This window comes from Rhopalosiphum padi, chromosome 1, assembly GCF_020882245.1.
Source record: "Rhopalosiphum padi isolate XX-2018 chromosome 1, ASM2088224v1, whole genome shotgun sequence".
Taxonomy (NCBI): Eukaryota; Metazoa; Arthropoda; class Insecta; order Hemiptera; family Aphididae; genus Rhopalosiphum; species Rhopalosiphum padi.
The window spans coordinates 5524334-5537417 of record NC_083597.1 but is presented as its reverse complement, the minus strand read 5'-3'; the positions used below and the strand labels follow the sequence as shown (position 1 = coordinate 5537417).

The window sequence follows — 13084 nt, the reverse complement described above, 5'->3', positions numbered from 1 at the left end:
GAGTAAAGAAGCTAGATATTAAAATATCTTTGTTATTATACGTCTGCTATTTCATGGTATTTAATTTCAAGTTGGAATTACTCAAATAGGGATTGTGTTTTAATTCGTCCTACATTTGTTGATAAATACCAAGACTGAAACGAAAAATGTACATTTGGCATCTAAATCATTACAACATTTATAGAATAACGAGATAAAATGTATGTAGGTGATGAATTTATGACCGAGATTCCAATAAAAGTGAAATTCTTATAATTTATTTATATTTTAGTGACAGATGAAAAAAATAAAATATACCAGTCAGGTAAGTTTCTTTTTATACTATTTATGTATGGAGGAAATATTTGTTGGGAGACAATCTCAATAACTGACTCTGTCGAACACTAAGGACCTTAAATTTAAATCAAAATCGTCAAACCTCTGGCAGTCAGTCTTCACAAACTAAGGCAGACTCTCCGTATACCTCTCTTAATATCGAGAGAGTAAATCTTCATTTACGAGTATAAACAATTGGGTTGTCCTTCCGATTTTCAATGGCATTCAAATGTTGGGGTCTATCAAAACATCTAACCTAAAATTATTCAAATCAATCTATTATACATAAACTTTTATTGGTCTTGTTCCCAATACATTACTCTTACCTCTATGTTATGCCACAACTTCCACAATTCCCTTCCACTGTACAACGCATTTGCTTATTGTTTATGATTTATGGATATAGCGTGTATATATTTCTGTTTTATGCAAACGTGAATAAAATGATTTTCGCATTGTTAATCTGATATCTGTCATGCAGCCTTCAACAATTGTAGGCGGAGGTACTGGTTTTACACCGAAGATTAAATTACACTGAAATAAAATAAAATATGTACCGGGATACAGTATAGAGACTTTTTTTTTTATAATTTATTGAACGAATTTAAAACGTTTAATTTTACTATACTATGTATTCTTTTTCGGTTACACAGCAGAATATTAAGTCTCATTTTAATTAATTGGATTGCACGTCAAATAAAAACAAAACGAGAAAATTCGTGACTTAAATAATCATGTACAATAAATGACGGTGTTGTATTACTACGTAGTAATATTATTTTTAAACTGTCCGATATTATCATTTTTATTATTTTTGTTAAAAATTATTGGTGGCATAATGCACAAAATGGTTCTTTTAATTCATTGTTACTACTAAAATACTATAAATTTTAACTAAATTTGCTTATAATTTAGTATGAGTACAAACGATTAGTTTGAAATACTTGTTATAATATTATATAATATACAAGACGATTCTTAAATAAAACAACACTCGTTATATCAAAATAAATTAATGTTTTTGAAAATAACATTTATTCAAAATAAAACATTTAAAACAAATTTTATTTTTTTAAATATTTTAAATCGTTATATTTTTTAAGGTTTTTACTTTTTTGGATGACAACACACATTTTTAATTTCATATTCTGAAACAGAATATTTTTGAAAGTATTTTGATAGACAACAATTGGAATTTGGAAGTGTAATTTTTTAGTTAAAAGTATTTAAAATGTAGGTAATCGGAGTAGTAAACCAACATTTTGCAGGGTATCTCTGAACTATTTTATTCCGTTGGGCTATACTTGAAATATTTATAACTTAAAAACAACTCTTCCGAATTTCAATTTTAATGTAACGAAATACTCATAAAAATATTCTGTTTCAGAATATAAATTTAAAAATGTATGTTGTCATTTAAAAAAAGCAAAACTCTTAAAAATATTAAAAAAATATATTTTTTCAATTAAGTTTTATCTTGACTATAAATTATGTAAAAAAATATTTTTAAGAACATTAATTATTTTTTAAACTATGAGTGTTAATGATAATGGAATAAATCTGTGTATATTTTTTAATTTCATAAAATTGATTTGATTGTTTAATATTAAATCATTATTTATTGTACATTCCAATATTTTGACATTTTTAAATTCAAGAATACACTTTTTTCTAAATAAATATTTAAAAAAATATATATCATGTATATATTGTATATAAAATATATAGAGCTTGGTACAAACAAATCGCATGACCGTTAAAATTATGTTTGTATGGCATATTGAATAGGAGGTGGTTACCCAGCATCGCCAAACCAACTTAGGACACCGATGCCAATCGATCAATATTAAATAATAACTACAATGACAACAACAATAATAATAATAATCACAATGAAAATAATTATAAGATATTTGTGGCTGTTTGATAAAAACGCAGATTACGTGACTGTTACTGCGTTCTGGGACTTGGGAGTTGGGATTCGATGACAATAGTTTTATTTCGTTACCTAATCCCTACCATTACAATTGATACTCACTAAATACAATTTAAAATAATGGGGTTTTATTGATAAAAATAACTAATAACTACTGTCGAATTCACATATTTTAGAATTTGTATCTAAATACAGCGAACACTTGGAAAAACTAATGTTAAAGATTGGTATGTACAATATTTGTTGGTAATATTTAATTTAATTTTCTAAACAAAATAATAATATTATACTCATGAGTGACTATATTAGTTGCGTCTTGCGGTAAAAATTTCTTCCTAATTATGTTCGAGATTTTTGGGATATAAATTAATTGATAGATTACCAAAAAGTTAAAGTTAAAAAAGTTTTAGGAAAATAAGTCCGAAATATAAAAAATTCACGGTAAAATAGTTCAGTATAAATATGTGATGCACAATGGAAATTCCAATTAGTATTAATATCATAAAAAATATAACAAATAATCTTGTAGGTACCAATATCGGCAATATCACTGCAATACTATACTTGTTACTCGTTACAACTATTTTTTGAGATTTTGAATACTGTCCGATTTTTCTAATCAAATATTATTGAATTTATCTTAATTATTTGGTTCGTCGAGCTAGATACAAATTAATTGTGGCCCAGGGTTTTTACGGTTACTTACATATTTGTTAAAAATATTACACCATATAGTATAAAAACTATAATTCTATAAAATAAAAAAAAATAAATATAATATAATATTATATATTATGGACACTATAATTTTATACTATTCTAAGCTTAATTTTCCATTTCGTTTGACACGGATTTATAATAACTGTCTGTAACTATAGACGCTATAGCACTACTACAGGTATAGGTTAAAAATGTAATAGTTTTTTTTAAATTTTGAAATGCTTTCTTTTTTATTGTTTGTCATATTTCTTTAAAACTAAAGTTATATTTCTTTAAATGTGTCGTCACTTTTGTGACCTTATATGGTCTGATAAACTTCAAATTTATTTGAAATATTTTTTGAAAATTTAAATCTGATAATTTGATTTTCTTCTAATAATGTCATATTATTTATAACGAATGTTTCTTTGCTTATTATATATATTTTTTTTGTGGTTATTCGAGTGAGTGTTTTTTAGTTGCGCATCTCCTTTCGCCCAAAAATGACCTTCCTCTTTCCGCCCACCACCTCTTCATTCAACTATACAACAAATTTAAGTATAAATTAAATCCATGACATGACATGCCATTTTTTTTCAACGACGTCATAACAATTAATGACAAATACCTAACTGATATTTCTATTATGTAATAATTATTTTTGCACAAACACAATACATTTTTTGAGAGTAATAGAAGCCATTTGAATGTATCCTCGTGGTGCTCTCTGGGCTACGCTAGCTTTATTAAACTAATTTTGAGACAGTGAAACCGTGGGTAAAAAGAATGAAATTATTTTTAGGCGAAAAGTGGAAACTATTTTGTCATTTTTGGGAGAAAAGAGTACCACTCGTTTCTTAATTTAATATAGACATCTTATTGTTTATTTTTTAAAACGTAAATGAACAAAAAATATTTAGGTGTGCATTGTAGACAGTAGTCAGCGTAGAACATGCTGTTTTCAATCTTTGAATGAAAATCCTCACAGCAATTATAGTAGTTTAAATAGTAGTTATTATTAAACAGGAAACGGTAGACACATTTTAAAATGGTTAATATTAGTCGGGCAGTAACTATCAGATATAACTATATAAGTTATATATCATATAGCCTACAAAAACCGGCCCACAATTAGGATTAGATCTTTTTTCGTAGTAATCTTTGGCCCTTTGGGACGCAACTAGTAAGTAGCTGAACTTATAAGAAATGAGTGATACATTTGAAATTTTACTTGTAAAAAAAAATTAGGCGTTAATCTTACCAACTCTTTTTTAGCACTCAAATTGTTAAGTCATCCTCTAAATTAATTGCCATTTACTAATCGTATGATCAATTTTTGAAAAAAAAAATGTAATGTTATCAAATATTACAAAACAGTTAAGCTCATATATGTATATAAAAATTGCTTTATGTTACTAATCAGTTAAATCAAATATTACTATTAATTGTTATTTGTGATTAAATTTCTAATATTCGGAAATAGTTTTTATAAACTATGCAAGAGAAGTGCTTACACACTATAGATTTATTGGTTTTCATGTCAAATTACGGTTATTTTACGATTTTTTAAGCAATTTACCGTAATTTTTTTCTTATAAATTCTCCGTCTCTAGTACTAAAACTAATTATTTAAAATAATTATGCAACACATTTTTTTTTTTTTGTATACATTACCTTTTTTAATACATTATCTTAATTATTAGGTTCTTGATTATTAATATTTTTATTATAATCATCACATTATTTTGAACATATTTTGTCAATGGTACTTACATTTAAACAATAATTATTTTCTTTCGATGTTTTAGAAGAAAGCGAAGAAGAAAATAAACATTATATACCCGCTGGTTAGTAATTTATTAATCATATTATAATATGTAATAAATATATTACAATATATTTCTTAGTACAATTGTCCCGAATGACATAAAAAGGCCTTTATCGGGTTCAGTAATTTATATGCGCTTCTGATTAATTATCACCAACATTTTGATAATTTCTTAATAAATGTATAATATCTAACTGAAATAAATGACGTTATCGCGATACATCATATACGACAGACATCAACTGTCTTACTTATTCGTTTTCAAATCACAGTGGTAGGTCACTAATACACCGTAAATCGCGTTGAAAATGTTATCGAGATCATACTATATTGTTATATTATTATTTTAGTTGATATACATGGATTAATGAGTGCCTATACATGATTTAGTAACCAGTATAAAGTAAACGACGATAGTTATAGTAACTATAATAGTTACGCATTACCTATCGGTGGTCTTTCCAGGGTTATCCAACTGCTTTCCTGTTTGTCGTACATCATAATTTAAATATTAAAATATGTTATCAAAATTTGACGAAATGTAATGACTTTTCAATATATTTGTGATAAATTATAGTCACACATTTGATTTCAATTAAAGGAGAGTATTTTATAAACAGATAGCAATTCATCATATTTCACACAACTTAACAGTTGCACTTACATATGCTCTTTTTAATTGACTGTCAAATGCTATGTTTGAAAGTCAGCATAATTTACTTATAACTGGGGCACGGATGTTGTAGTACTAAAAAAGTAGTAAAATTGATTGTAGTGCCTATATACAAAAATACCAAAAATTGCACTTAAAGTATTGAAAATTGCACTAAAACAGCGTTTTGTTATAAATGTTTTTAATTTACTGTTATAATCTAAAATTCTACCAAACATGTATATTGCAACTTTATTATACATTACAATATAATAATGTCATTCACCATCATATTATATATCATTGCGTTACACTATATTATTTTTTTAAAATTTTTAAAATTGAAGTCTCTTCGATATGGAGCTAATAACTAATAAGTTTTTATTTCTCGAAAAACTTTGTTCCACGTCAGTTAATGTAAGCGGAACGAATTTTAAATAATGTTAATTGCTTACTGTCAATAGTCTTCGGGTAAACAATCAAACAGTTTTCCTTGTCCAGTCAACATATCATTGATTTTAATAATAGTTTCAAATTCAGTATTCTTTTAAGAGTGGCTGAAGAACAAATTATAACAATATAACGCATAATATTGTCAAATAGTGACATTTCACAAATTATTTTTGTGTTATATTAAATAACTAAGGCCCGCATTTAAATGAATTTTACCACAAAAACGACCTTAAAATGCCGTATATTTTTTTATTCAATTTGTAATTTTTAAATTAGCTATAATCATTATTTATTATTTTATTAAAAAAAAAAACTGAAAATTTGGAATGATGACTTGATGCTGACACGCTTAAGTTTTGGCCGTTTTAGGGAAATATTATTCATTCTAAACATACCAAAATATAGATTAAAATTTATGTAAAATTAAAATTCTAAGAGCCTATTGTACTTACTTTTGAGCATTGCATTGAACAATAATAGATTGTTTAATATTAATATGTTCAAACTCCAAAGATCTTCTATTTATCGTATATTGAACAAATATGCATTAAAAACCAATAAAATTACCCAATAATGCTAAAAATGCTTTAAAAATGAAAAAATGTCGAAATATGCAAAAAAAGCAAAATACAATTTGTAGCTTTGAAACCCTCGTTACATGAAATGAATTATTATGTACTTAGAAAGCATTGTGTAAGATCAACCAAAAAAATATGCACTTTGCATTGAAATCCGGGCCCTATAAATAACTATCAACTTAGAATTATCTTTATTTTATAAGATAACATAGATGTTACGACGGTTGAGTATCGACTTTAACTAAAATAGTTGCATAAATGAGTAAATGCAATAAAATTGCAATAAAAATCCAAAAATTGCACTTAAAACTTTTAGATTTTAGTTCGTACTACATGGCACGCATTTAAAACGTACTTGGCAATAAATTTAGAAAGTAAAAAAAAAAAAGTTGTAAATGCAACAACATTCGTGCCCTACCAAAAAAAAAAAAAAAAAATAAGCTCTAGGATCACACCTGTAACCCGAGTATCAAAATCAATACAAGTTCACAAAAATATTATGTAAATTCAATAACAATATATTAAACGCGATAAGAAAAAGGCAACAATGTGAACAACGAACAACATTCATTATTTTTTATTATTACAGATAGAACAAGAAGAATCCCGTTCGAATGGTGTATGTTTACTGTCGTGCAGGAAACTATAGATTTATGAAATATAATATATTTTATAATTTTCAATTACGTACCTATTATAATATTATATTGTAATATTTCCTTCATATACATTCAAAAGACTCAAGATTTTGTATGTATATTTTTTTTTTTTTAGAATAGTTGTAAAAACGATTTGTATTAATAAAAAAAAGTCTCTCATCATTAAATGATTTATAATTTTATAGTTGAAATTTATTATTATTATTATTGCTTAATGTCACCAATGATTTAGTCACGCAGCAGTTTAAAAGTCTTATGCCGGGTTGTGTGAACCATAACTAAACGTTTAACGAAACATTCAATCAATAGTGAACTAATATTGTCCTTTGGAAATAATTGGTATATGATGTAACATTTTTTTGAACCATTAATTAATTAATTAATCAATTTTTAATGTATTCTGACATGAGTTATATAACTAATATATAATACATACGAATGTTAGCTATTTCCCGTATGGTTTTGCTCGCATAGTCGCATATCAGCAGTTTTGTTCCGGTTGGCACAGACACGAATTAAAGCGAAGCAATGACTTGCAATGTAGGCTGCACCCTACACAAACACGGATTTAGGGGCACCACATACTGTCCTGGTATTATTTTTATTAAAATATCTGAAATCTGAAATAGTAAATTAAAGCCGGTATCGGGTGGTATTACACACTTACTTGTAACTAACAAGCGTATTTTGAATCCTATAGTTTTAATTTTAACATAATATGTATCTTATTGATTTTAATAACAATTATGCAAGTTAACGTTTAAAATTATTATTATCACTTAGCGTAATATTATAACGTCATACATACTTATAATATATTTAATGTCGCAATTATCTTGTAATATTTGTACATTTAATACAACAGCCTACAATCGTCCTATATTGCCCTTATATAAAACGTAATATATTATATTTTATAATAAAAAAAATACTGTATGGCTGTCAATATGTCATCACTCATTACCCGTACTGGCCGTATTGCTTTATCTTACATAAAGGCTGGACAATTTGGAAACGTAACAATTTTTTTAAACGTATATTTTGGACGTATACTGGAATATATATATTAAACTATACGTAAAAAAATTTTTGACTCAAATTTAATTTTTATCAATCATTCATTTTCAAAGAATTGCAAACAATTAGAAAAAACTATGTGTTGAATTTAAATGTTTCAAATAGGCGAAAAAATAGTTTATATTACAACACGTTTAATATAATATGTTGTTCCTTATTGTTTCGAATTTTAAAATAAAGTCACACAAAACTTAGTTATTTTACGAAATTAATTCTATTAATTTTCTCATACTTATATAAGTTATAGGAATATACTTATATAACGTAGTGCGTTTTAAATGAATAATTATATGATAAATACTGACAAATCATCTCCGTTCAGAATTGTTTTTCGTATACAATGATACCTGTCATTGCATTCAAATTTAACACATCCATTATAGTGACCTACTCTCCATCTCTATTATACAGCAGAGTGATATCCACTTTTTTTTTTTTAATATGTTATATTTTTTATGCTAATAAAGTAATTAGTCAAACATAATATGAATTGGTATTTTTTTGATGATAAATTTATTTATTTTTAACAAGTATATAATATAAATTTTAACAATGTACTCGTAGTGAAATATTATACAAAACAATAGTATATTATATATATATATAATACACGTTACACGTCATGCCCTACACGTCGAAGTTATTATTAGGGTGCCTGACCCACTGGGGGCGGTGAACTTCAGAACGAACGTTATAGGGATGCACATTGCTGGTCCCGTACGTTATTGAGTTGTCGGGGAGATGCTGGCGAGGCCCATAGCGTATGTAATGGGAATTTACAAATTTTTATTTATAAAAAATAACCGGGATACCTGGGTTCGAATAAAATTTTGTCACTATTGTAAAAAAGAAAATCACGTAATTATAGCAAATATCGTAAGCGCATTCATAACGAGAATAAAAGAGAGATCAGGGCGAATGATCTTCTAATAAAAATTCAAATAATAATGTAAACAGAATTGTGGGGGAGATCGAAAACACGTCCGCACTATTATCTATACACGGATAAGAGAACACACAAAATGTGCTTCAACAAATTATGAATCTATCACTAGTGGCACGCGAAAGACTATATGGCGGTTCGCGAAGGGCCGTTTTTTGATAATAAACACATTCGATTATTTAATTCCTATCTTATTTTAAAAAACTAATAAATAAAAAATAATTATACTGTAGTTGTAGTATTTTACTGCCTTATTATTTAAAAAAAAATGTATTTAACTGTACCATTTTGGATTTTGGATTGTTATATTTTTAGTCATTAGTGGTAGGTATGCGACTGATTAATAATATACCTAAGTGGTACGTAAAAAATGAAATTTAGTAGATAACTAAATTATTCTTATAATAGTCATCGTGAACATTTATAATATTTTTTGATTTTTAAACACTAAAGTTATTGGAATTTTATAACAGTAATTATTATTGTATGGTAGTTAATAACCAATAACGTTCATATCAGGCTGATATTAACTCCGTTTTGATGATCACCCGAATTTCAGCACTCATTATTCGCTCGTGACATTTTCAATTTCAATATTATTTTTAGACAACACATGGCGAGCGTATTACATTCTGATGAGATAAGTCTTTAGCAAACAGACCGCTTACTGTTTTTAAATTTTTCTTTATCATTTTATGATTGGAACAAATAATTTCACTGCGTATTAAAATTTGGCATTTTTTTTTTTTTTATAAACGTTTGTAACCACACCATCCGACATTATTTTAGATCACTTATACTAGTTATACTAATAACGCACGTAGACTATTGTTTCACTATGAATTCGTTTTTATTATTAATTTTATTCACACAATTTATGATGTGTAACTAATTTGATTATTCGTTTTAACTGTTGGTGGCACGTAATGTGTATTTGGCTTTGGCATATTTGTAGAGGATAACGGCGCCAGGGGCAATAAGAAGGCCCAACAATCATCTGCAGGCACAGCTACAGAACTCTGCAATTACTGTTCTCGACCGGACGGCGCTTGTGGTGGCTACCGTGGCCGGAAAAGTAAGGCGGCGCGTGACCAAGCCTGACAGCGCGGTCGAGTCACTCGGGCGGACGTGTCGGAGACGATGGTCGAGTCGTCGATGCCAACCAGCGACCGGGCCGTAAGCTCCGCGACCGTCTATACCGGCCGTGTCCAAGTTGCCGGCCAGAAGGACCCACCGACAACGTTTGTCCACGTGCAGTGCGTCACGCGGTCACCACTCGCAGCGTTATGGCTGTATTCAGTATCCCTGGTTGAGGGACGATGACATCCAAACTTACACGGAGTTGATCAACTTGAAGGATGTGCAGGATAAACTACACTCGCGTACGAAAAAAACAACGACGATTGCTAGAACTTCCGAAAAACGCGATCTCATTGTCCTGCTTAAAAACCGCCGTCTTCGGTTGAAGAAAACGCAGGACGAAAACACGTCGGCGCAAAGGATCGTGATGGTGGAGCTAGGTTCGCATTTTGCGTCTCGCATCACAACCATCTGTTAATTGCAATATAAAATATATCATCATCAAATTAGGTATGTCGAGCAAGAGTAATAATATGATAAACGAGAGTGACCATATTTTGTTCTCACCCCGCTTTATACGAATACAATACGATTGCAATTATGGAATTGTAGAGAATGATCGTAGAATAGCGCGTGGCACAGGACCCAAGTGCACCCCAAACAGTTTTTTGTTTATCGTGAAATAAATAATAATCACTACATATTATTCGTGGTTCTAGTCTTATATTAATTATTATTATTTGTTGTTGTTATAATTTAGTTTTCCGGTGCCATCTGCTAATAATAATACCGTACCTATAGTACAGTACTACAGTAGATTGAAGTTCAAATGGCACATATAGTACATACATGCAAATTATAATAGCCCCCCCCTCAAATTGCGCTTATGGATTGAACTAATTTTCGCAAAAACAAATCGTATATAATATGCATCCTATTATTTCGTAAGAAAATAAATTTTCGCCTATTATAAAAAAAAAAAAAAATGGAGATTATAAAGTATGAATCTATTTACGATAATTTTTAACTGTGGTAAGAAAAACTTATGAGTAACCTTGTACTGTAAAATATTATACACTGTGAAAATTTTCAAATTAAACAGATTAATTTTGAGCTATTGCCTGTATTTAAACCATGAACCTATTATTCACATTGTTTTACGACAATATGATATTAAGTCAAAAGTTAATAACAATAATATAATATTAATATGATTATAAATAAATACTATTATAATAATTAATAATCAAGTATATCAATAACGTGATAAATGCAATGTTTTCGGCAAAAATTAAATTAAAATAAATTAAAGTTACTTCGACGGGAATATAAAAAAAAAAAAACACATGACATAATATTATATACTTTGGTAGTATATATTAGGTTGACTGTTCAGATATCTCATCCGTTCAGGAATGGTTTTTCGCACAGAACGAGATATTATAAATCATTGAATTCAAAAATACGATACCCGTTGTAGTGATCCACTCGACATCCGTATACGGTACAGTAGAGAGATACCTTGCACTAGACCACCTTTCTATTATTACCATTTACCGCGCGGTTGACGGGGACTTACCAGACCTTTGTTCCGTCGTGAGTTTCGCCTTGCGTTTTATCTGGACACGGCGGCAGTCTTTAGACTGGACACTAAGGTCGTGTTTTTCTGAAGTCCTGTCAATCGGCTTTGTTTTTTTCGTTTTATGCGAGCGCTTTTGCAGTTTCTCCTGCAACTCCCTCGCGTCCATCAACTCCATGTAGCTTTGGACGTTTTCGTCCAACCACCAGGGAAATTTCATACAGCCATAACGCGAGTGGTGTACAGTGGTGTGTCTAGCACGAAATAATTGGGTAGACCAGTTTTGTTCTGTAGTGTATAGGTGTGTTTATAACTAAGATTTGTCCTATCATATGGCCACATGGGATATGGGTATGATATGATAATAATATTCAATAATAAATATTAATAGTAACATATTTATTTTTGATAAAAAAAAAACCAAACAGCCGAATAAAAATTGGGTAAACCCGGGCCTAGTCGGCCTACCCTGTAAACATGTCACTGACTTCTTCAAGCACGCAAATCCATAAATTTATATTAAAAAAATTTTTTTTTTTGTAAAAGTGTTTTGTATCTTACGATAAAATGTGAACTGCCACTCCTGTAATGTAGCTTCAAATAAAGGTGCGACGATTGAATATAGTGGTACCGTTTATGGTAACTACGTTTACCTATATAGTGAGTGTACATTTCATTGGATTTTTCCCGGTAATTTATCATGTTGAAATGTACTAAATTCATATTTTAAATTTTTAGAAATTGAAATCCTTTAAATTTACTCTTACTTACTATATGTAGTATATACTTACTATAGATAAAAATTAGATCAGTCAATGAAAAAAATATTAAATTCATTGAAGAAAATATACGAAAATATAAAACATGTTTATGTATATTGTATATTTATATGATGTATATTATAAATTTAATTTGATGACACTGACGAGTGGTTGTTCGAAGTTCGTATAGTAAATTACAGATATCATCTAAATAATCATTATTTACATGCAGTGTTTATTTGTATGTGTTCGTTTGATTAATATATATATTATCGATTATTATTTGAACAAGTGGTTATGGATTATTGTTCTGAGCCGTTGTTATGTTTTTACTGATGTATAACAAATTGTTAAACTATAATATTACGGTGTTCAATTTTATGTAATGGTGAATTAGATTTTTGAAGTTTCAATTTATAATTTCAATAATATTTTATTGTAATATAAAACATATGCATACACTTTACTAGGATTATGAGATATTATCATTTATTGAGTATTACGTTGGAATAGATGAAAAATAT

General features: G+C 28.4%; 1 long non-coding RNA gene across 1 annotated transcript; it reads left to right on the top strand.

The window, feature by feature from the left end:
- The first annotated feature begins 264 nt into the window (after positions 1 to 264).
- Positions 265 to 7150, top strand: LOC132928759 (uncharacterized). The gene is made up of 4 exons (XR_009662063.1): positions 265 to 304; positions 2428 to 2478; positions 4759 to 4797; positions 7051 to 7150. It is a non-coding gene; the product is annotated as an uncharacterized LOC132928759 (long non-coding RNA).
- The last annotated feature ends 5934 nt before the right edge of the window (positions 7151 to 13084 follow it).